The 26,593-nt window shown below is 40.8% G+C and overlaps 1 long non-coding RNA gene across 1 annotated transcript; it reads right to left on the bottom strand.

Annotated features, from left to right (window-relative positions):
- Nucleotides 1-1,797: 1,797 nt before the first annotated feature.
- LOC112914706 (uncharacterized) lies at nt 1,798-26,267 on the bottom strand. The gene is made up of 4 exons (XR_011994793.1): nt 26,077-26,267; nt 25,055-25,221; nt 16,588-16,684; nt 1,798-2,813 (listed from the first exon to the last, which is right to left on the bottom strand). It is a non-coding gene; the product is annotated as an uncharacterized lncRNA (long non-coding RNA).
- Between the last annotated feature and the right edge of the window lie 326 nt (nt 26,268-26,593).

The following is a 26,593-nucleotide window of genomic DNA, read 5'->3' as shown; positions in this document are numbered from 1 at the left end:
AACAAGTCAGCCTCCTTACAGCTGCGTACCTCCGGACGGTCCAGGCCATGCACCAGCCTTCACTGAGACTGAACTCAGCCATGTGGCTGGCCCCGCACACAGAGGGGCCTCCAAGGTGTCCCCTACACCTGACTTTGCCTTTTCTGCTTCTACTTTTCATGGTATTAAATAATATTTATTGGGCAGCTACTCTGTGCCTGTGCTTTATATGAACTGTCCTTCTTCCTCCCCAAGCCCTGCAAGGTGGTTTCATGAACTTTATCTTAGTTAAGTAAAGGAAGGCTCGGGGAGGGGGTATCAGTCAGCAATCTTTCTTTTGCTAACATGGAAAGCCAAGCTCTGCAAAAACGGCTTACGCAGAAAGGGTAATGACTGCCTCACATGAACCAAATGCACTAATGGTTCGGGCCCAGCTCAGTCACAGGAGCCACAGGATCTGCCGTTCTCACTGCTGCTCAAGTCTGCCCCCTTGTTGGGCCTGGTGAGAGGGACTGCTGGGAGAGCTCATGGCCCGTAGCTGCTCCTTTCCCTGTCCTGCCACAGGTCACTGCTGCTTCTTGGAAGAAACCACCCATCAGGCTGACCTGGGCCATCCACTGACTGCGTCAGGCCAGCACGCTGTCCAGCCCTGGGGGTCTGACAGGGGTCTGAAAACTGCGGGAAGGGTGGGCGGTCATGAGGCAGCTCCTCCCCACCAGGGACAGACCAGGGAACTCAGGCCACTGCCCCTCTCCAAGGCCATCAGGCCTACCTTGGGCCTTTCTCCTGGTCCTTCCCACACGTCTGGTTGTAGCCTTGTTCCCGTATAATCAGAGCTCAGCGTTGGCCCTCGCTCTCTGGATGAGGCAGCCGTTGGGCAGGAGCCGCAGAAACACTGCTGAGAGTCCCTGACGACCCGGGGACGGGGCAGGAAGGCGAGCAGATGGCCCAGAGCAGGCTGGGTGGCCAGGCCCTCTGCTCACGAAGCCCACGTTGCAGCACCAGGCTGCCTCCGTCCAAAGGAAGGGACATCTCTTCAGACACGCATCCCATGGTCTTTCATTCTTCAGCTCAGTCAATTCTGCTTTAGGACATTTCTGTCCATCTTTCCCTCCATTCCTCCCCCGGGTCTCTCCCTCCAGTTAAGATCCATCCAGGACGTCCTTGGCGCCCTGAGCTCCTAGGATTCCTCGGCCCTCCTTCACAGAACAGCCGTCGCGGATGGTCAGGAGGAGAGGGACGGGAAGAGGAGCATCCCAGGGTCTCTACCCCAACCTAATCCCCGGATGCCATGAGGAATAACTGCCAGCGAGCTACAGAATCATAAAGAGGCCACTAATTATGGTCTCCGGTAGGTCACTGACATTTAAAAAAAAAAAAAAAAAAAACAATCAGCGTGGGAACCACATGAAAGAAGGGACCGGCTCCGGGCGACAGAACAGGGATCATCCTCCAAAAGCACCACTGTGCCCCATCTCCTGTGTACACGGCTTTTGGTATTAGAGACATGCTTTCATTTCTTTATTTAAAAAGTATTTTCCGAGAGCCTGAGAGCTTTTGACGAAGTTGCTCATCTCCCTGAAGCCCGCTACAGCCCCCTACCCAGATCTTCGCATGTCTGAGCCCTAAGCATCGTTCACAAACACACACACTCTGGGTAGATCCTCATTCCTCCAGGGAAGAAGCCCGAAACTCAGGGGCAGCTCGTAATTTTCCAGAACCTTAGGTACCTGTAGGTCTTCATGTTCTGCCAGAGTCTGGGAAGCTATTAAGTTGAGAAATATGAAAGTGGCTTTACGTAAAAATGAAAATGTTGTATTTTTCAGAAAAAGAAGTTCTTTTCGAGCAAAATACGCAGTTAGCACTCACTACTTTCCCCCAACGATAAATTTCTCCAAATATTACATATTTATAAAATTCAGCATTGTTAAAATTTATTCAAATCCTTCAATTACTGTTGTCTATTGGAGAATGTTCTGTTTCTTGGAGTTCCAAATGGTAAAAGAGGTAGTAATCTGTTGAAAAAAGGTCAGGTGAGTGTGATGGATTTGGCAAAAGTCCTTGGCCCAATGCAGTTACTCCCATTGGTGGTCTGGGGTTTCAGTGGTCAAATGATGGAAAAGTACAGGTCCCTCCATACCTGCTCACCAATGCAGCGCTTTTAGACCCATTTTTGACAAATAGTTTCAACTTCTTGACAAAAAGATGCTACTATTAGTTTTGTCTGAGTCAAAAGCAATGAAATACTCTCTTGGTGGACCACCATAGAGTTACCAGAACCTTTTTTTGATTGCAGTGATGGTTTTAACACGTTTGGAAACTACATCAACATCCAACCATTGTCCAGACCACTATCATTTTTTTTTGGTCAAAGCTTAAGATTTCTCCAAAATAGGTCTCTGCTCTTTCAAATCCCAAGGTAAGAGCACACCTGTAATTATCTCCGTTTATGATCATCCGTCAGTTGGTGTTACCTACCCACTTGTCCAACTTTTTCACCTTTCCTATTGCAGCCAGGTGTCGAGAAATTGTTGTAGCAGAAACTCCTAAGTCTGCCGCAAGGCCTCGAATTGCTGTTTTGGGGTTAGCTTCCACCATGGCTCTCAGTTGATCTTCATTTAAAACAGATTTGGGTCTCCCTCGAGGCTCATTTTTCAGACTCAGATCCCCAGAACGAAATTTTTCAAACCACCACCGGATAGTCCTCTCACTAACAGAGCCTTTTCCAAAGACAGAATTGATGTTTCTACTTGCTGTGGCTGCACTATGTCCTAGTTTAAATTCATATAAAAATAGTATTCGCAAATCTTTCAAAGACGGGGCACTGTTCACTTCTGTGGAGGAAACAAACAATAAAGACTCAGCCATCAAAGGCCATAAATAATATCATCAGGAATACTACACAACGCAACTGAAAATAGACCTAACATCAAGTTAATCAATCATGATCAATCAAGCTTTGACTTGTCAAATCTCAGCAATTTCATCTGGAGGATGCATGTTTTTATCGCTGTTCTCCTGCCAACAGCTTCCAGCAGGCAGATGACTGTAAGTAGGAATACAATTTCCAGTAATCTGATAAGCACTGCCATGAAAGAAATGCTTTTGAACTAAAATAGGAGTTGTGCTCTTACGTCTAGGAACTTAATGCCTGCCACACAGTATTTCCAGTGCTATCAGATTAAGGTCTCAGATCCATCTAATGCTTGGGGGAAAAAATCCTCCCATAATGGGTTGATAAATAATTGCTTCCAATGTTTTCTGACAAAAGTATTTGTAGATCTTCCTCTTCCCTGCTTCATATGATCTGAATGACTGCCACTTCACAAGTTCTTTATGTTTTCTAGATCCTTATTTACTATGGAATTTTTCTTATTTTGCTTATTTCACTTTCTTGGGCTTCATAGTTAATTTTGGTGTAAATGAATAAAAATGATATTTCAGATATATGAAAGAACTGTTTTCCATTCTCCCCTGGTAGTCACGTATTCTAAATGGTACTAGGATCCACTGGCCACTAGACTTTTTAAAACTAAGACCATAACATACACATGCCCTAAACCTACCGAAGGGGTAGAGAAAGAAAAAAAAAAGAGGGGGAGAGAGAGATTGACTCAGCAGAATTCAAATCTAGACAATGTTTGGGAGAAATCTTGGGGTATGAAGAGGGGAGTTCTTCTTTTCAGCAGCTTTAATTCCAGTCCCTTACAAGTACATAATCCTCCAATAGTTAACTTTTCTCCCTTTTTCTTCCCCTATGCTTCCAAGATGGTAAAGTGGAAAGGGAAAAGGTTTCTATTCCTTTCTACCATCACTTGAGTTCTAAATTATTTCAAATAAGTTGATGTCTTCCATTACAAAAGCAGAAAAAAATTCTGACCTCAATTACAATATATTGTTACCTAAAAACAAACAAAAATACATATTGCAACTGTAAGATAAATCCCTGGAAAGTGAGTAGCTTTATTTTAGACCCTAATACCCTGAGAGCAATTATCCTATTGTTCATAAATGGAATAGGAATAGGGGAGAGAGGTTTCCCATCAATATAGTAGATTTAATTAATGCAAGGAGCCACCTTTTCCACTTCAAACGTGCTAGTTGAGATATAAGTGAAAATCAAAACTTGTTTTAGTACAAAGCTAAGTCCAAAAGCAAAAGAGAATTTCCCAAATGCAAGAAAGTGAGAAAAGCTAAAAAACAAAAACAAAAACAAAACCAAACAAACAAAAAAACAAAACAAACCACAGTGGTGAAGGGACACATGAATAGAATTCGTATCTCAAACTACAAATAATGGAACAATCTGAAAGAGACATTATAAGACAAGTTACAAAAAGACATTTTAAATCATGCCTTTAATGTTCAAAGAGAAAACAGAAATAGATTTCAATAAACAAGAACGGATCATTGTAAAAAAAAAAAACAAACACCTCCCACATACTTGTCACATCTCCTTTGTTTCCTCTAATCTCTGAGAATGCCTTGGTCTTCCCTTATTTTCCATGCCCTTGACCTTATCAAATATACCTTGTCTGGGTATGGCTGATGTTTCCTGATGACTGGACTAAGGTTATACATTTTTGGCAAGAATACACAGACATGACGTATCCTTTCTAGTGCATGGTATCATGGGTTTCAAGATGTGCATACGCTTTATTATTGTGATGTTCACCTTGATCACCGACTAAGATAAATTCTGGCAAGTTTCATCCTAGTAAAGTTATCTTTCCCTTTGTGATTAATGACGATCCTGGGGGACCATACTTTGAATCTACCTAAATTTTACTTATCCTCACATTTTCACTAATTTTACAATCAATTGGTGGATCTTGTCTGCAACAATTAATACTGTTTTGCTAATTCTTATTTTCTATTTCCCTCAATCCATCCATCCTTCCACAGGTATTAACTGGAATTCTACTATAAGTGAGAAATGTTCATTTCTCATTTTATATCTGTATCAGTATGCACTCACGGATATTTACTTTATTATTCTATGGAATATAATCCAATGATTTCATTATTTCTTTTGCTCAAAGTGCTCCAGCTTTGTCCATTTGAACCACCTTCTCCTTCTTCTTTTCTTCTTCTTCTTCTTTTTTTTTTTAGTACTTTGTTATTACCTGGCACACATCAAGATGTTCCAAGCACCTTTAGTATTTTCTGTGTCAGTCCTGGAATCAACCACTTCTCCAAGAAGTGGAGAATCATACTTAGAAATAAAAACCTGGATCCTATGTTTGTTCATTACTGCTGGGGTGTCATACCTTTTAGTCACTCTCAGTGGACACAGCTAGGAAATACATGTATAGTAACCCACCCATATACTGATATTTCAGATTCCAAACTGACCCAACAGAGTTCATTTTAGCCTTCTCCTTTCTGTATTTGTGAGAAACCCAGTTTTTGTTGTCTAAAACATTATTTACTGATTTGTTCAGTTTAAGTGCACACATATGGCAATTTTGGAATTGCTAATTTATGCCCCTGTGACAAATATATTTACTGACTACATTACAGCATTAATCTGCAGTTCTTTTTTATCTTCACCATTACAGCATCCAATCAAGAGGTTATTTTCCAAAACAACTTGGAATAAAGTTTTCTTCCCCATCCCCTTTAATGTCACTCCTTCCTCATTCCTGATACACAGTTCCCATCTCCCCACTGTTTTGCACCCCTTTCCCACATACCCCCCCCCCCGCAGGTTACCAATCACATCACTTTAGTTTCCAGTTTATCCTCCCAGTATTGATTTTATGCAAATGACTGATACACGTGAACTGTCTTGTATCTCTTTTTTTTTAATATTCATAATTTTCTGAGTCTTTTAAAAATTTTTTTTATTTATTCATGAGACACATAGAGAGGCAGAGACACAGGCAGAGGGAGAAGCAGGCCCCACACAGGGAGCCTGATGTGGGACTCGATCCCAGGACCCCAGAACCACGCCCTGAGCCAAAGGCAGGCGTCCCTATCTCCTTCTTTCTTAAACAAAAGTTCATACTATAGATACTCCTGTGCTTTACCTTTGTCACTTAACAGTATATTATCTGAGAAACACTGTATCAGTTGATACAAATCATTCTCATCCTTTTGTTTTTTTTTTTTTTTAAGTAGTTCCATTACTCCACTAAATGGATACTTTGCTTTGTGTGGGCATTTAGACTGTTTCCAATACTTTGCAATTAATTGCATTACATTGCTGTAGTGAATTTCTTGTGCATATGTATTTTTGTATCGTTGGAGGTATATCTTAATGGTAAAAACCCAGAAATGGTCTTGCTGGGTCAAAAAGTAAATCAAAACATACGTAGTATTTTTAGATATTGCCAAATTTCCCTTTGGAAGGGTTATGAAAATTCATATTCGTACCAGCGATGTAGGAGTGCCCATTTCTCCACAGCTTTACCAAAAAAGTATACTGTCATATTTAAAAATTTTTGCTCTTGGTAGGTATTATTTTAATTTGCAGTTCTCTAATTATGAGTGAACCTGAACTTTTTTCATATATTTCAGGACATTACTATGTCTTATTTTTTTGTGTGTGAGTTGTCTCTTCATATCGGATTCCCATTTTTATATCAGGTTTTTAGAACTTCGTCCCTGAAATATGTTGTTTTGTTTTGAAACCGTAAGTCTCACAACCACTATTTATTGCCAAGGTGAACTCTGATCTTCCTGAGGGACTTATCAATAGGATTTCTGGTAGCAAGTATGAGCACCAGAGGGAGCACCCAAGGGCCTCCAAAACTTTTGGACTCACTGAGATGGGGATCAATGACCTCCAGCAGGGTTTGGTCATATTGGATGAAGACATCTTAGCTCCTGCTTAGAAGCCTCATCCACGTATTTCTGGACCCCAGAGCTTTGAAGAACTGTACTAATCTGGGCCATGTGACCACTACCCTTCACACAGACTCAGAGGTCTACTCCAGGAAATCATTCCTTGCCCAGAACCAGAACAGGTTCTAGTAGCTTGTACTGCAGTGTGCACTGCGAGATCATCTCTGGGGGCTGCCCATTCACCTGTATAAGACTGTTGCCCTGTCTGCAGTGCACCACACCTGGGGCCATCATTTTGTGTCTAAGGACCAGAATGCAGTGGGCCCTTGGACTGCATGGCCGACAATGTAGACAAGAGACCTCCACCACGTGGTGTCACAACCAGAAAAGCTTTTATCCCTCATATGTTCTTTAAAGATTTTATTTATTTATTTATTTATTTATTTATTTATTTATTTATTTACATAGATAGAGAGCATGAGCAGGGGGAGGGGCAGAAGGAGAAGGAGAAGCAGACTCCTCACTGAGCAGGGAGCCCGATGTGGGGTTGGATCCCAGGACCCTGAGATCATGACCTAAGCCTAAGGCAGACATTTAACCAGCTGAGCCCCCCCAGGTGCCCTGTCCCTTAGATTTTAAGAGCTGTTTAAATATAAAATATATTGTTCTTTTTATGTAGTATATATTGTGAATATTTTCTCCCAGTTTCTCTTTGACAAACTTTTATTTATGGCATTTTTTTTTTGTTTCCAAGAATTTAGTGAAATTTATCTATCTTTTCCTTTTAATGCCTCTGTATTTTAAGTTACAGTTAGCAAGCCTTTTTCTACACCAAAATTACAGAGGAATTAACTCATGTGAGTGGCGGATATAAAGATGGCTCTTTTAATAATAGTGCAGGGACAAGTGGGTAGCTATTTAGGAAATGCTAAAAGTGGATCATTCACTGTTCCATGAAAAAAAAGTAGATCACTTTTCAAAAAAGTTTCCAAAAACTTTCCAAAGTTCAGCCAAGTTGTAGGGGACAAGAGCAAAAATCAGTTCTGCTTTTATACACCAGTGATGAATAATCTGAAAACTAGGAAAGCAATTCAACAGCTATCAAAAATAATAAAAATACTTAGGAATATATCTAACCAAGGAAGTAAGACTTTTATGCTGAAAACAGTGCTGAAAAAATTAAACAAGATCTAAATAAATGAAAACGCAATCATATTCATATGCAAGAAGACTTAACATTGTTAAGATGTCGATATTAGCCAAAGCAATCTAAAGATTCAACATAATCCTATCAAAAGTCTAACAGCCTTTTTTTCCACACGGAATTGCAAAGGGCCCTGAATAAGCAAAATAATCCTGAAAAAAAAAAAAAATAAAGTTAGAGAAATCACACTTCCTAACTTTGAAACTTACTACAAAGCCACAATGATTAAAAAAATATGGTATGGGCATAAGAACAAACATAAAGACCAATGGAATAGAAATCCCAGAAATAAACCCTCACACATATGGTTAATTGATTTTCAACAATGGTGTCAAGACCATTTAGTGGGAAAGGATGGTTTCTCAACAAATAGTACTGGGGAAACTATATCCAAATGCAAAAGAATGAAGTTGGACCCTAACCCACACCACATACAAAAATTGATTAAAAAAATGGATCAGAGACCTAAAGATAAAAACTAAAATTACAAAAGTCTTAAAGAGAACATTGAGGAAAATCTTCATGGCATTGGAATTTGGCAATAATGTAACGAATATGACAACAAAAGTAAAAAAAAATAGGTAAACTAAACTACATTAAAATTTAAAACTTCTAAAAAAAGATATTTAAAACTTCTGTGCAAAAGAAATAATTAATAGTGAAAAGGCAACCTACAGAATGGAATATTTAAAAACTGCCTATCTGATAAGGGGTAAATATCCAGAATATATAAAGAACTCCTACAACTCAACAACAAAATACAAATAGCCTAATTTTAAAATGAACAAAAGGACTTCAATATTTCTCCAATGAAAAATATACACATGGACAACAAGGATTTGAAAAGATGCTCAACATCATTAATCATTAGGGAAATGCAAATCAAAACCACAATGAGACATCAACTCACACCCATTAGGATGGCTACTAACAAGAGAAAATAACAAGTGTTAGCAAAGATACAGCAAAACTGGAATCCTTGGGCACAACTGGTAGGAATGGAAAATGGTGGAAGCCTCTATGGAAAACAACCATGTTGGTTTCTCAAAAAATTAAAAACAGGATTACCATATGATCCAATAATTCTACTTCTGGGAATATATCCAAAATATCTGAAAACAGAGTCTCAAAGAGGTATTTATACACCTACATTCATAGCATCATTATTCACAATGGTCAAAAAGTGGAAACAACCCAAGTGCCCATCAGCCAATAAATGCATAAACAAAACATAGTAATTGCAGACAACAGACTATTATTCATCCTTGAAAAGAAAGGAAATTCTGACACATGCTATAACATACACGAACCATGAAGACATGATGCTAAGTAAAATAACCGGTCATAAAAAAACAAAAAACAAAAAACAAATACCGTACGATTCCACTTAAATGATGTACCTAGAATAGTCATATTCCTAGAGACAGAAACAGAGGTTAGCAGGAATGAGAGTTAAGGCTATAGAATTTCAGTTTTAGGAGATGAAAAAGTTCTGGAGACTGACAGCACAAAGATGTGAATCTACTTAACACTACTGAACTATATACCTGAAAATAGTTAAGATGGTAAATTTTATATTTTTGTATTTTACCATAATTAATAAAAACCAAAGAAAAATTAGGTAAGTTTGACCTTATCAAAATTAAGAATTTTGTGCATCAAAGAACACTATCCAGAAAGTGAAAAGACAACCCACAGAATGGCAAAAAATACTTACAAATCATATTTCTGGTAAGGGATTAATACTGAAAATACATAATGAACTTCTACAGCTTACCCACCAACCAAAACAATGCAGTTAAAGATGGGCAAAGGAGTTGAATAGACATTTCTCCAAAGAAGATATACAAATGGGGGCCCTTGGGTGGCTCAGCAGTTGAGTGTCTGCTTTGGCTCAGGTCATGATCTCGGAGTCTCGGGATCGAGTCCTGTATGGTTCTCCCTGCATGGGGTCTGCTTCTCCCTCTGCCTGTGTCTCTGCCTCTCTGTGTCTCTCATGAATAAACAAATAAAATCTTAAAAAAAAAAAAAGATATACAGATGCCTATAAGCAAATGAAAAGATGCTTAACATGGTGTTTAGGGAAATGCATATCAAAACCCAGTAAGGTAAACAATTCACACCTACTTGGATGGTGATAATAATAAGAAAAAAACATTGGGGGCACCTACATGGCTCAGTCCATTATGCATCTGACTCTTGATTTCAGCTCAGGTCATGATCTCAGGGTCGTGAGATGGAGCCCCTCATCTGGCTCCCCACTGGGCATGGAGCCTGCTTCAGATTCTCTCTCTGCCCCCCCTCCCAACCTCCCCTCACCCCTGCTCATGCACTTTCCTTCTCTCCAAAAAAAAGAGGGGGGAAGTCAACAAATTTTGGTAAGAATATGAATTATTGGAACCCCTGTAACAGCACAACCACTACGGAAAACAGTTTGGGATTTCCTCAAAAGGTTAAACACAGAACTACCATATGACCCAGCAATTCTACTCCGAGGTACCTATCCAAAAGAACTGAAACCAGGGATTTGAACAGGTATCTAGACACCAATGTTCATTACAACATCCTGTTGCCCATCAGAAGACTGAATTTAAAAATGTGGTATATACATAAAATGGTAATTATTCAGACATAAAAGGTAATGAAATTTTGATTTTTTTTTTAAATTTTATTTATTTATGATAGGCACACAGTGAGAGAGAGAGAGAGGCAGAGACATAGGCAGAGGGAGAAGCAGGCTCCATGCACCGGGAGCCTGACGTGGGATTCGATCCCGAGTCTCCAGGATCGCGCCCTGGGCCAAAGGCAGGCGCCAAACCGCTGCGCCACCCAGGGATCCCGGTAATGAAATTTTGATAAATGCTACAAATGGATAGACCTTGAAAACATTATGCTTCCTAAAATAAGCCAGACACAGAAGGATAAATACATGATTCCACTTATATATGAGGGGCCCAGAATAGGCACATTTTCGGAGATACAAAGCAGAGGTTGCCAGGGAATGCGGGGAGATGTACGGGGGCAGGGCAGTGGGGAAGAGGAAGAGATTGTTCAGTGGGTACAGAGTTATGTCCGGGATGGTAAAAAAAAAGTTTTAAGTAAAATACCAGTGATGGATACACAGTATTGTGAATGTTTTTAATGCCACTGAATTGTACACTTATTAATGGTTAAAATGATAAATATGTTACACATATTTTACCCCAATAAAAAAAGGAAAAGGTCCATTTTACCCTAGTGATCTATGTTAGTATGTTAGTTAGTATGTCATATACTAACTTCCCATATGAATTTGGGTCTAATTCTGCACTTTTTATTCTTTTCCACTGTTCTATTTATCCCTGCCAATGCCACAAGGTTTTAATTATACAGGATTCATTGTGTGTGTGTACATATATATATAATATATACATATATATTCTTTTAATTAAGCAAGCTCTGCGTACAATGTGGGGTTTGAACTCATGACCCTGAAATCAAGAGTTGCATGCTCTACAAATTGAGAGCACCCCAGAGGCTTTATAATCGATTTCATTTTTTTTCATAATATATTTTAATGACTGATAGGGTTATTCAACCCTTACAATTTCTCTTTTTAAGTATTTTCCTGGATATTTCTAAATCAGTTTTATTGGGACACCTGAGTGGCACAGTCAGTTAAGCATTTTGGTTTTGGTGCAGGGTATGCCCTCAGGATCCTAAAATTGAGCCCTGAGTCTGCTCTGTGCTCAGCACAGACTCTGCTGGAGATTCTCTCTCCCTCTCCTTCTGCCCCTCCTGCTCCTGCTGTCTTTCTCTCTCAAATAAACAAACCTTTAAAAATAATATAACCAGTGTTATTGGGCTAGAACTCACATCCTGTACAATTTACCCATTTAAAATACAGATGGTGGCTTTTAGTACACTTGCCGGATTGTGAATCCAATTTTAGGACATTTCTCCACATCCAAAAGAAACTCTGTACCCATTAACAGTTGTCTCCTATTCTTCCCCCTCCCTTTACCAGCCCTAAACCGTTAATCTATTTACAATCTATAAATTTGGGATCCCTGGGTGGCACAGCGGTTAAGCACCGGTCTTTGGCCCAGGGCGCGATCCTGGAGACCCAGGATCGAATCCCACATCGGGCTCCCGGTGCATGGAGCCTGCTTCTCCCTCTGCCTGTGTCTCTGCCTCTCTCTCTCTGTGTGACTATCATAAATAAATAACATTTAAAAAATTTACAATCTATAAATTTGTCTATGTGGACATTTTCTATAATTGGAACCATAAAATATGTGATCTTTTGTGACTGGCTTCTTTCACATAGCACATTTCCAAGAGTGATTCATCCTGTACCACATATCAATACTTCCTTTCTTTTTACTGTCAAATAATGTTCCATCGTATGGATATATGACATTTGTTTATCATCAGTTGATGGGTATCAGGACTGTTTCCACTTTTTAGCTATTATGACTAATGCTGCTAATAACATTCACATATAAATGTTTGTGCCCACTTCTGTCTTCAACTCTCCTGAGTTTATACCTAAGAGTGGAATCGCTAGATCATATTATAACTATATTTAACCATTTGAGAAACTGGCAGATGGTTTTCAAAGTGTCTGCGCTGTTTTACATTCCTAACAGCAGGGATACGGGTTTCAACTTTTCCATTTCCTTACCAATAATTGTTATTTTCTCTTATTACTGCATCTTAGTGATCTCATGATTTTGATTTACATTTCTCTAAAGACTAATAATGTTGAACATCTTTTAGTGTACTTATTGGCCATTTATAGATCTTTTTTTGGACAAATTCCATTCATATCCTCTGCCCATTTTTAAAAATAGGTTATTTCTCTTTTTACTATTGAGGAGTAAGAGTTCTTTGTATATTAGGGATAGAAGTCCTTATCAGATATATGATTTGCAAAAAGTTTTTCCCATTTTGTGAGTTGTCTTTCTGCTTTCTTGATAATATCTGCAGCAAAATAAAAAAAGTTTTAAACTTTGCATAGCCCTATATACGTATGTGTGTATGTATGTCATTTGAGCTTTGGGTGTCATATTTAAGAAAACATTGCCTAACCCAAAGTAACTACGATTTACTGTTTTCATCTAGGAGTTTTATAGCTTTGTTAGCTCTTATAGTTAGGTTTATGAATTTTTAAAGATTTTATAAAAATGTATTAGAGATACAGAATCAGAGAGAGAGAGCACACAAGCCAGGGAGGAACAGAGGGAGAGGGACAAGCAGACTCCACGCTGAGCCTGATACAGGGTTTGATCTCACAATCCTGAGATCATGACCTGAGTTGAAATCAAGAGCTGGATGCTTAACCAACTGAGCCACCGAGGCGCCCCGTATTTTTAATTAATTTTTATGTATGTCGTGAGGTAGGGTCCCAACTTCATTCTTTTGCATATCTAGCATCATATCCCAATACCATTTGTTGAAAAGACTATTATTTCCCATTTAATTTCCTTAGGACCTTTACTAAAAGTCAATTGACAATTATTCTGGGTATTTTTGCATGTTTGTATTTCCACATGAACCCTAAAATCCGCTTGTCTAACTCAATGAAACAACTTGTTAGGATTTTTATTAAAATTGCATTGATTTAATAAATTAACTTGGGAGGATTAACATCTTTAGGATGTTGAATCATCATATTCAAGAGCAAGGGATGTTTTACCATTTCCTTAAATCTGCTTTAGTGTATTTTAGGAGTGTTTTATTTTATTTTATTATTATTTTTTTTAATGTGTGAAACTTCAGAGAAGTTTTTTTTTTTTTTGTATATTTTTTCATTGGAGTTTGATTTGTCAACATATAGTATAACACCCAGTGCTCAGCCCATCAAGTGCCCCCTTCAGTGCCCATCACCCAGTCACTCCACCCCCCGCCCACCTCCCCTTCCGCTTGTTCCTTTCCCAGTTAGGAATCTCTCATGTTTTGTCACCTTCACTGGTATTTCCCACTGATATTTCCCCCTTTCCTCTATAATCCCTTTCACTATTTTTTATATTATCCATATGAATGAAATCATATAATGATTTTCCTTCTCCATTTGACTTACTTCACACAGCATAATACCCTCCAGTTCCATCCACGTTGAAGCAAATGGTGGGTATTTGTCATTTCTGATGGCTGAGCCATACTCCATTGTATACAGAGACCACAGCTTCCTTATCCATCATCTGTCGATGGACACCGAGGCTCCTTCCACAGTTTGGCTTTTAGGAGTATTTTAAATTTGTTTTATGCCTTTCTTAATAAATTTATTCCTAAACATTTAATCCTTCATGTCGCTATTGTAAATGGGCTTTTCTCTAACATTATGTCCAGTTTAAGCTATTTCTATATATGAAAGCTGATTTTTGTATGTTAATTTTAAATCCTGATCCTTCACTGAATTCTTTTACTGTAGGAGTTAGTTTTATCATCGATTCTCTGGAGTCCAGTTACACTATGATCTGCAAATAGATACTGTTCTACTTGTTCTTTTTTTTTTTTTTTTTTTTAATTTTTATTTATAGTCACAGAGAGAGAGAGAGAGAGAGAGAGGCAGAGACACAGGCAGAGGGAGAAGCAGGCTCCATGCACTGGGAGCCTGATGTGGGATTCGATCCCGGGTCTCCAGGATCGCGCCCTGGGCCAAAGGCAGGCGCCAAACCGCTGCGCCACCCAGGGATCCCTCTACTTGTTCTTTTTTTTTTAAGATTTTATTCATTCATGAGAGACACAGAGAGGGGGGCGGGCAGAGACAGAAGCAGGCTCCATGCAGGAAACCTGACGTGGGACTCAATCCCGGGTCTCCAGGATCATGCCCTGGGCTGAAGGTGGCACTAAACTGCTGAGCCACCCGGGCTGCCCTCTACTTATTCTTTACCCATTTTTATGTCTCTTATTTATTTCTCTTATTTGTCTTGGCTAATTTACCTCTAACATAATGCTGAACGATAGTGAAGATAGTGAGGATGCTTGCCTTGTTCCTGACTTGAATGGAAATTCCTGTAGTGTTTCCCCATTTATATAAGATACTAGGGATGCCTGGGTAGCTCAGTGGCTGAGCATCTGCCTTTGGTTCAGGTCATGATCCCGGGGTCCTGGGATTGAGTCCCACGTTGGGCTCCCTGCATGGAGCCTGTTTCTCCCCCTGCCTGTGTCTCTGCCTCTCTGTGTCTCGAATGAATGAATGAATGAATAAATAGATAGCTATAAATAGCTTTATTTATAGATAGAATAAATAGCTTTAATGCTAAGATTTTATAGATAGAATAAATAGCTTTAATACTAAGATATATACTTCATCAAATTAAAAAAGTATTCTTCAAATCCTATTTTCTTGAGTTTCTCTATCATGGATGGGTACTTAATTTTGTCAAAGGTTTTCTCAGTATCTACAGAAATTACCTTATTATTTTTTCTTTATATTTATTAACATGATATATGATACTAATAGGTTTTCTTATATTGTACCAATCCTGCATTCCTGGAATAAATCCTGCCTTAGAATCTCTGCCTCTTTTCTCTCTGCCTATAATTTGCTTTCCCTAGTTTTCATGTCTAGCCCCTTCAGCTATTCAGACCTTATAAAATATCTCCTCCTCAGAGATGCATTCCCTGGACCACTCAATCAAGAGTAGCCTTCCAGTTAACCTCTAGGGCAGTACCCTATTCTAATTTCCTACCTAGCACTTATCATGAGCTGGTATTTTCCCCACATATCCCATATGTATATTCCTATGCGCACACCTTCAACCACTATGACGGTACTAAAGCTGTCTTAGAAGTAGATTACTGTATGCCCAAGATATATAGTACCTGGCATATGTTAGGCACTTAATAATTGTTTGTAATAAATCTTCTACCATTTTGGATTCACTACTGTTATGTGATTTTATTACAGGAAAAAACTAGGAGTAACAAAAACCCACCTCTGAATACACTTATGGTATAAATCTAGATTTCTCAACTTTAAAGAGAAAGCAAAAACTCAAACAAGGGTATGCCTGGGTGGCTCAGCAGTTTAGCGCCTGCATTTGGCTGAAGGCATGATCATGGAGTCCTGGGATCGAGTCCCACATCGGGCTCCCTGCGTGGAGCCTGCTTCTCCCTCTGCCTGTGTCTCTGCCTCTCTCTCTGTGTCTCTCAGGAATAAATATATAAAATCTCTTAAAAAAAATAAAAATTCAAACAAAATTGAAGTGCACATTTTTTTAGATAGTCTAAATCAGCGAATCAAAAAAAATTACTAGTACTTTAAAAAACTAATACCGGGTGGCTCAGCGGTTTAGTGCTGCCTTCAGCCCATGGTGTGATCCTGGAGACCCGGGATCAAGACCCACGTCAGGCTCCCTACATGGAGCCTGCTCCCTTCTCTGCCTGTGTCTCTGCCTCTCTCTGTGTGTGTCTCTCATGAATAAATAAATAAAATCTTAAAAGAAAATCAATGTAAATGACTAATTGTGCCTAATAGAAACCAAAGACATACTTCAATAGACTTTAGTATTACAATTCTCCCAGCCAAAAAGAAAAGAAAAACCTCACAAAAATTAATTTTAACTTTATATAATGGAAACCATAAAAGACAGAAAAGTGATAAACTCTCTCAATTTCTCAATTACCTGTAAAAGGTGATGATTTTTCTGAGTGTTTTACTTTTAGAAGTTTCCTATTAATAAATACGTAACCACAGGGACAAGATTTACATGCAACAGGAACCTGGAGGGGGGGAAAAAGGAAAAAAAAATGTTACTATTTTACTATTTACTGAACTTCTAAAATGTTTATGTGGTCTCTTCAACTCAACAACAAGTTACTTGAAGGTAGAGATTATTTTAATTTAAACTCCACATCTTGGGCAGCCCTGGTGGCACAGCGGTTTGGCGCCGCCTGCGGCCTGGGGTGTGATCCTGGAAACCCAGGGTTGAATCCCACGTCGGGCTTCCTGCATGGAGCCTGCTTCTCCCTCTGCCTGTGTCTCTGCCTCTCTCTCTCTGTGTCTATGAATAAATAAATAAAATCTTAAAAAAAAAATAAACTCCACATCTTCATAAAAACGATTTGAGATAGGAAATCATACCCCTCCCACTCTCCTAGTCCTTTACAGCACCATGCATATGGTAAATATTTAATAACACTGATGTAAGCGGCTACAGGAAGTATGTCAAGTAAAAAACTATTTCCTAAAATGTCAGTCTCAGAATAGTTACAATGTGGGTTAGACTAGAAAAAAAGGTTAGGAAATTATTACATTAGTCCCAGGATGAGAGGCTGTTGTCCTGTTCTGGGATGCTGGCAGGGGAATGCATCCCTCCCCGCCCCCCCAAAAAAACCAAACAATATATTTGACAGACATTTTAAAGGGAGAAAGAAATAAGTCTTGGACACAAATTCATTACTAATCATAAAATAGAACTAAAAACTTGTAATTTAGGGGATCCCTGGGTGGCTCAGTGGTTTAGCGTCGCCTTCAGCCCCGGGCCTGATCTTGGGGTCCCGGGATCGAGTCTCATGTCGGGCTCCCTGCATGGAGCCTGCTTCTCCCTCTGCCTGTGTCTCTGCCTTTCTCTCTGTGTCTCTCATAAATGAGTAAATAAAATCTGTAAAAAATTAAAATAAAAACTTGTAATTTCTTTTTTAGCCCATCAGTTATTTCAGAGTACGTTGTTTAATTTCTACAAATTTTTGAAATTTCTAGTTTTCCTTTCTGTTGTTGATTTCCAACTTCATCCTGTTGTGGTTGCAAAAGATACTTTGAACGATATTGGTCTTAAAAAATGAACTTTGATTCTGACCTTATTCCATATACAAATATTTCAAGATGGACTGTAGACCTACATAAAACATTTTAAACTAGAAAACTTCTAGAAAATACTTAATAAAAAAATCTGCCTTCAAGAGTTTGAACATGAGAGAGGAAGAGGGCCAGGATCAATTACTGGAAAAGGATTATTTATTTACAATTGCCAGTTTGAGGGAGACTACAAAATAGGTGCTAGACATAGGTTCTCCCAGGCTCCTGTAGAGGAAAGACCCGGAACAGATCTCATTTGCCTGGCAGGGTTCTGTTTTCTTTTCTAAGGTCTTTACTACCTGAAGTAGTCTGTGATCTTAACAGTTTTAAGTAAAAAAATGATTATGTCATTTACCAGCTTTATTAAGTTATAATTAACATACAATAAACTATACATATTTAAAACGTACTATTGGACAGGTTTTGACAACTGTGTATGCCCATGAAACTGTCACCACCATCAGGATAGTGAATATATCCATCATCCCTAAGTTTCCTCATACACCATGTAATCTACCCTCTTACCTCTCCTTAGCATCCCCTTCAATATCCCCAAGTAGCTACTGATCAGCTTTCTGAATTTTCTAGAGTTTTATATAAACGGAATCATAAATACATGCTTTTTTTGTTTAGCTTCTTTCCCTTAGCATAATTATTTTGAGATTTGTCCATGCTTTTGAATGTAACAAGCTCATTCCTTTTATTGCTGAATATTATTCCATGTAAAGATAAACCTCAGTGTATCTGTACATGTTGACTGTTTCCAGGCTTAAGCTATTACAAATAAAGCTCCTATGAACTTTCATGGAAAAGTCTTTATATATATGTGTGTATACACACACACACACATTCTTTTTTCTTGAATAAATAGCTAAAAGTGGAAATGGCTGGATCATATGGTAGGTTTTTAAAAAAGAAAACTGCCAAACTATTTCCCAAAGTGGTTGTACCATTTTACATTCCCGCCAGCAGAGGATGAGACGTCCATTTCCTCCATATCCTTGTCAATACTCGGTATGTTCTTTTTAACTTTAGTTATTCCCATACGATCTCACTGTGGTAATACGCGTGTCCCTAATGACTAATGATGTCGGGCATTTTTCTATGAGCTTATTTGCTGTTAAGTCTACTCTGGTCAAATGTCTATTCAAATTTTTGCCTTTTAATTGTTTTTTTTTATTATTATTAAGCTTTGAGAGCTCTTTACATATTCTGGATACAAGTCTTCTATTACATACATGCTTTGCAAAGCTTGTTATTGGTTCATGTCTTTCCTTTTTCTAAACAGTGATTTTCAAAGAACAGAAGTTTAATTTTGATTAAGTCCAATTTATCATTTTCTTCTTTTATGGGTCATGCTTTTGGTGTTGCAACACCAAACAAATGCCTAACTTAAGTTCACAAAGATTTTTTAGTATTTTCTAGAAGTTTCATAGTTTAAAATTTTCCATGTAGATCTACAGCCCTTCTTGAAATATTATTTGTATATGGCACAGGTAAGAATTAAAGTTCATTTTTAAAGAATTATTTATTTGAGAGAGAGAGAGAAAGCAGGGGGGAGGGGCAGAGGAAGAAGGAGAGAGAAACTTAAGCAGATTCTACACTCAGAGCAGAGCCTGACATGGGACTCGATTTCATGACCCCACGATCATGACCTAAGCCAAAACCAAAAGTCAGATGCTTAAATGACTGTGCCACCCAGGTGCCTTAAGTTCATTTTTTAAGACAGTATATCATTCAAAGTATCTTCTCCAACCACAACAGGACCAAGTTAGAAATTAACATCAAAAAGGAAAACTAGAAAATTCAAAGCATTTTAGAAATTAAACAATATACTCTGAAATAACCAATGGATCAAAAAAGAACTCATAGGGATCCCTGGGTGGCTCAGCGGTTTAGTGCCTGCCTTTGGCCCAGAGCGCGATCCTGGAGTCCTGTGATCGAGTCCCACATCGGGCTCCCAGCATGGTGCCCGCTTCTCCCTCTGCCTGTGTCTCTGCCTCTCTCTCTTCTCTCTGTGACTATCATGAATAAATAAATTAAAAATCTTAAAAAAAAAAAAGAACTCATAAGGAAAATTAGAAAATCTTAGAGATGAATGAAAAAAAAATACAACCTACCAATCATAGGACATAGTGAAAGCGATGTTATGGAGGAAAGTTATATAGCTGTAAATGCTTACGTTAAGAAAGAAGAAAGATCTCAAATCAACAACCTAACTTTACAACTTAAGCAATTAGAAAAAGAAGAGCAAATGAAACCCAAGCCAGCATAAAGAAGGAAATAATAAAGATTAGAGATAAACAATATAGAGAATAGAGAAACAAAATCAATGAAACAAAAGTTGGGTTTTTTTGAAAAGATGAACAAAACTGACAAGGCTTTTCCTAGAGACAAAAAAAAAAAAAAAAAAAAAAAAGAGAGAGAGAGATTTAATTACAGACATACCTCATTTTATTGCACTTTGCTTTGTGCAAAGTGCTTCACAGATACTCTAGGTTTTACATATTGAAGGTTTGTGGCAATACTTCATGGAGCCAGGATATCAGCACCATTTTCCAATAGCATTTGCTCACTTCGTGTCTTTATCATATTATGGTAATTTTTGAAATACTTCTAACTCTTTCACTATTATCCTGTTATGGTGATCCATGATCTTTGATGTTAGTATTTTCATCGTTTTGGACTGCCTATACAAGACCCATACAAGACCACAAAACTTAATTAATAAATGTGTGTATCCTGAACGCTCTACCAATTGGCCATTCCCCTATCTATGTCCCTCTCCTCAGGCCTCTCTGTACCCTAAGACATGGAAATATTGACATTAGGCCAGGTAATAACCCTACAGTGGCCTTTAAGTATTCAAGTTAAAGGAAAAAAGCACACATCTCTCATTTTAAATCCAAAGCTAGAAATGAGTAAGCTTAGTAGGAAAGCCATGTCAAAAGCTAAGAAAGGCCTCTTACACCAAAGAGTCAGACAAATTATAAACACAAAGGAAAATTTCTTGAAGGAAACGGCTCACTCCAGTGAACACACGAATGATAAGAAGGTGAAACAGCCTTATAGTTAATTTGCAGAAAGTTTTAGGGGGCTGGAAAAAGATCAAACCAGCCACCACATTCCCCTAAGCCAAAGTCTAACTCAGGGCAAGGCCCTAATTCTATTCAATTCTATGAAGGCTGAGAGAGGTGAGGAAGTTGCAGAAGAAAAGTCTGGTTGCATGAAGTTGGTTTGTGAGGCTTAAGGAATGAAGCGGCCTCCATAACCTAACAGTGCAAAGTGAAGCAGCAAGTGCTGACAGAGAAGCTGCAATAAGTCACCCAGAAGACCCAGCTAAGATAACTAATGAAGGTGTCTACACTGATTAATAGTCTCAATGTAGATGAAACAGCCTTATATTTGAAGAAGATGCTACCTATGACTTTCACAGCTGGAGAGAAGTCAGTGCCTGGCCTCAAAGCTTCAAAGGACGGGCCGATTCTCTTGCAGGGGTTAATGCATCTGTGGCTTTAAGTTGAGGCCAAAGCTCATTTACCATTCCAAAGATCCTAGGGCTCCTAAGAATTATGCTAAATCTGACTATGTTCTATTAATGGGAAAACAAAACCTAGATGATAGTACATCTGTTTACAACATGGCTTATTAAATATTTTAAGCCCACTATTAAGACCTACAGTGGAGAAACAAAGGTTCCTTTCAAAATGTCACTGTTCACGGCCATGGCACCTGGTCATCCAAGAGCTCTGGCGAGGTACAATGAAGCTATGTTGTTTTCATACCTGCGAACACAACATCCATTCTGCAGTCTATGGATCAAGGAACCATTTTAAATCTTCTTATTTAAGAAATACATTTTGTAAGGCTACAGATCCCTAAATAGTGATTCCTCTGATGAATCTACACAAAATAGATTGAAAATCTCCTGGAAAGAATTCAGCATTCTGCACACTATCAAGAATAGTCATGATTCAGGGGTCTCTGGATAGCTCACTCGGTTAAGCGTCTGCCTTTGGCTCAGGTCATGGTCCCAGGGTCTTGGGATTGAGCCCTCACCAGGCTCCCTGCTCAGTGGGGGAGTCTGCTTCTCCCTCTCTCTCCCCCTCTACCACTCCCCCCTGCTTGTGCTCTCCTGCAAGTGCTCTCTCTCAAATAATAAAATCTTAAAAAAAAAAAAAAAAAAAGAACATTTGTGATTCCTGGGAAGAGGTAAAAATATCAACAGGAGTTTGGAAGAAGTTCATTCCAGACTTCATGGGTGACTCTGAGAGGTTCAGAAGTAAATACAAAATGTGACAGAGAACCAGAATCAGAAGTGGAGCCTGCAGGTGATCTGAATTGCTGCAATCTCATAATTTTAATGGATGGAGAGTTGCTTCTTATGGATGAGCAAAGAAAGTGGTTTCTCCAGATGGAATCTATCCTGGTGAAGATGCTGTGAAGACTGTTGAAATGACATCAAAGGATTTAGAATATTACATAAACTTAGTTGATAACGGAACACAGTTTGAAAGGACTGACTCCAATTTTGAAACAAGTTTTACTGCGGGTGAATGCTAACAGTATTGCATGCTGCAGAGGAACTGGGAAAGGAAGAATCAATCAACGACGGCAAACTTCACTGCTCTCTTACGTCAAGAAATCGCGAAAGTCACCCCAACCCTCAGCACCACTACCCCGATCAGTCAACAGCCGTCGACATCAAGGCAAAACCCTCCACAAGCAAAAAGATCACAACTCACTGAAGGCTCAGATGACAGCATTCTTCAGCAGTGAAGTATTTTTTAGTTACGGTATATACATTGTTCTGTTAGACACAAAGCTACTACTGCATACTGAATAGACTGATGGTGTAATACAGCTTTTATGTGCCCTGGAGAACCAGAAATTTCATTTTTGACTTGCTTTATTGCAATATTTACGTATTTCACATACTCTAGGGTGACCATAATTTTTTCACAGGGTTACATTAGTTTCAGGTGTACCACACAGTGATCCGACAATCCTATGCATGACTCGGTGCCCACCGTAAGTGTGCCCTTAATCCTGCTCACCTATTTCCCATCTCAACTGCCTCCCCTCCAGCAACCATCAGTTTGTTCTCTATAGTCTGTTTTTTGGTTTTTCTCTTTTCCTTCTTCATTTGTTTCTTAAATTCCACATGAGTGAAAGTATACAATATTTGTCTTACTCCAACTGACTTATTTTCCTTAGCATTACACTCCAGCTCCATTCATGCTGTTGCAAATGGCTAGATTTCATTCTTTTTTATGACTAATATCTCATTGTCTATATGTGCCACTTCTTTATCCATTCATTGACTGGTGGACACTTGGGCTGCTCCCACATCTTGGCCACTGTAAATACTACTGCAATAAGCACAGGGGTGCATGTACCTTTTCGAATAAGTGTTGGGTTTTTTTTGGGGGGGGGATTTTAAGGGTACTCAGTAGTGCAATCACTGGATCATAGGGTAGTTCCGTTTTTAAGTTTTGTTTTTTTTTTAAGATTTTTGAAAATTTATTCATGAGAGACACACGGAGGCAGAGACTTAGGCAGAGGGAGAAGCAGGCTCCCCATGGGGAGCCCAATGCAGGACTCGATCCCAGGACCCTGGGATCACGACCTGAGCCAAAGGCAGACGCTCAACCATGGAGCCACACAGGCATCCCCCATCTTTAAGTTTTTGAGGACCCTCCACACTGTTTTCCAAGTGGCTGTACCCATCTGAATTCCCACCAACAGTACACGAGGGTTCCCCTTTCTCCACATCCCCACCAACACTTGTTGTTTCTTGTTTTTTATTCTAGCCATTGCGACAGGTATGAGAGGATACCTCACTGTAGTTTTGATTTGCGTTCCTCTGATGATGAGTGATGTTGAGCATCTTTTCATGTGCCTGCCGGCTGGTCATCCAGATGTCTTCATTGGAGAAATGTGTTGTCTTCTACCCTCTTTTTAATTGAATTATTTGTTTTGGGGCTATTGAGTTTTATCAGTTCTTTATATATTTGGATACTAACCCTCTATCAGATATTTCATTTGCAAACATCTTTTCCCATTAAGTTATCTTATAGTTTTGTTGATTACTTCCTCTCCTATGCAGCTTTTAATTTTGATGTAGTCCCAATAGTTTATTTTTGCTTTTGTTTCCTCTGTCAGAAGACCTATCTAGAAAAATGCTGCTATGGCCAATGTCAGAGACATTACTGCTTGTGTGCTCTCTTCTAGGATCTTTATGGTTTCAGGCCTCCTATTTAGGTTATTCATCTATTTTGAGTTTTTGTGCAAGGTGTCAGAAAGTGGTCTGGTTTCATTCTTTTGCATGTAGCTGTCCCAACAGCTACTTGCTGAAGAGACTGCCTTTTTCCAACTGCATATTCTTGCCTCCAATGTTGAAGATTAATTGACCATATAATCGTCGGTTTGTTTCTGAGTTCTCTATTCTGTTCCATTGATCTGTGTCTATTTTTTTTTAAAGATTTTATTTATTTATTCATGAGAGACACAGAGAGAGGCAGAGACACAGGCAGAGGGAGAAGCAGGCTCCATGGAGGGAGCCTGACGTGGGACTCGATCCCAGAACTCTGGGATCACACCCTGAGCTGAAGGCAGATGTTCAACTATTGAGCCACCCAGGCATCCCTGTGTCTATTTTGTGCCAGTATCATAATGTTTTGATTACTACAGCTTTGTAGTCTACCTTGAAATCTAGGATTGTGATACCTCACAGTTTTGTTCTTTTCAAGATTACTTTGGCTACTTGGTCTTTTGTGGTAGAACAAATTTTGGGAATGTTTTAGCTCTGAGAAATGCTCTTGGTATTTTGATAGGGACTGCATTAAATCTGTAGATGGCTTAAGGCAGGACAGACATTTTTACAATATTGGTTCTCAGTCCATGAGCATGGAATACCTTTCCATTTGTTTGTGTCGCCTTCAATTTCTCTCATAACTGTTTTATAGTTTTCAGAGTACAGATCTTTTTTTAAAAAAAAGATTTATTTATTTATGATAGAGAGAGAGAGAGAGAGGCAGAGACACAGGAGGAGGGAGAAGCAGGCTCCATGCCGGGAGCCCGATGTGGGACTCGATCCTGGGACCCCAGGATTATGCCCTGGGCCCAGCAGGCACTAAACCGCTGAGCCACCCAGAGATCCCCGAGAGTACAGATCTTTCACACTTCCTTAGTTAAGTTTATTCCTAGATATTTTATTATTTTGGCCATTGTAAACAGACTGTTTTCTTAATTTCACTGTTTCATTAATGTATAGGAATGCAACAGAAGGGCACCTGGGTGGCAGTCTTGGTGGCGCAGCAGTTTAGTGCCGTCTGCAGCCCCGGGGTGTGATCCTGGAGACCCGGGATCGAGTCCCACGTCGGGCTCCCTGCATGGAGCCTGCTCCTCCCTCTGCCTGTGTCTCTGCCTCTGTGTCTCTCGTGAATAAATAAACAAAAATCTTAAAAAAAAAAAAAAAAACTTCATGGGATTATGACATGTCAGTAAAGGATTAACCAAAGTCCTTCCGGAGAAAATAGACTTTTGGTGAAATTCGGCACTCCGGCCTAATCAGGTAATGTTACTAGACGGTATTGCTCGCGGTAAAAATGGTCCCTTATTGGCATCTGAGCGGGAATCCGGGCACCTGGTGAGGGGCCACAGCTTCAGGCTCCCCAAGTACAGGAAGTACAAGCGGGCCTTTCCCTGCAAAACCCTGGAGGCAGCGGCTTCCCTCCTGGGCTCCGCAAAGGGGCTTCTAGGCCGTGGGCAGGCTCGTTCTCACCGCCGCGCTGCCCTCTGGGCCCACAGGGGGCGCCCGGGGCGTGAGCGCGCACCTGCGAGCGCGCGAGGCTCTTCCGAGTCCACGCAGGTTTTCCAGCTGGGCCAGGGCTGGGCCTCGGGGGCTGGCTGAGCCCTGGACCGCGCGTGGACTTGGTTCATAAAGTAGACACTAAATGTTCAAGGTAAATTCACCTTTTTGAAGCCAGACAACGACCTACCATTCACAGAGGGGGAGCCTAGAGAAACTGCGCCTTCGGAGGACAAGCGCAGGTCACCGGGTCACGCGGGGCACCGCCGAGCGCGCTGAGGTCGCCCCCTCCCGGCCTCCAGCAGGTCACTGTGTCGTCGCGGCGGGAACAAAGCGGCCGCCGGGCTCCCGGGCGGAGGGCGCGGCCGTGCTCGGCCCCGGGCCCGGTCACCGGGCGACCCCCCGTGACCCCCGCGCCCCCGCCGCCAGGTGGGCACCGGCCGGACCGCGCCCCCGTGACCCCCCTGACTCCCGCGCCGCGGGCCGCCCCCGCCCGGCCCCCACCTGCTGGTCGCACTCGGGGCACGACTTGGTGGCCATCTTCACTTTCTTGGCTCGACTCGCAGACATGCTCCCCTCCTGCAAGGCGGCGGCGGCTGCGGCGGCTGCGGCGGCTGCGGCGGCTGCGGCGGCTGCGGCGGCTGCGGCGGCGGCGGCCCGGGCTCCTCCCCTCCGGCCTCCGCGGCCCAGCCTCCACCCGCCCGCTCCCCGCGGCCCGGACCGAGGCTCAGGCGGGGGCGCGCGCGTGCGCGGAGCCTGCGTGCCGGGGGGCGGGGCGCGGCGTGGGCCTGCGCAGCCACGCCCCCTCCCGGCCGGCGGACGGCGCGGGGGCGGGGCCTGGGCGGGGCGCGGCCGGAACGAGCGTAGGGCCGGACCAACGAACGCGCGGGTGGGCGGGGCGAAGCGCTGGACGCGCCCCCGGGGGCGGGGCCTAGCGACGGGGTAGGGGGGTCTGCGCCGAGCGCAGGTGGGGGCCTGGCCTGGACCTCCTAGCGCGCGGAGGTGAGCGGCTCGGGCCCGA

Source organism: Vulpes vulpes, chromosome 10, assembly GCF_048418805.1.
Source record: "Vulpes vulpes isolate BD-2025 chromosome 10, VulVul3, whole genome shotgun sequence".
Classification (NCBI taxonomy): domain Eukaryota; kingdom Metazoa; phylum Chordata; class Mammalia; order Carnivora; family Canidae; genus Vulpes; species Vulpes vulpes.
This window is presented reverse-complemented; position numbering and strand designations above follow the sequence as displayed.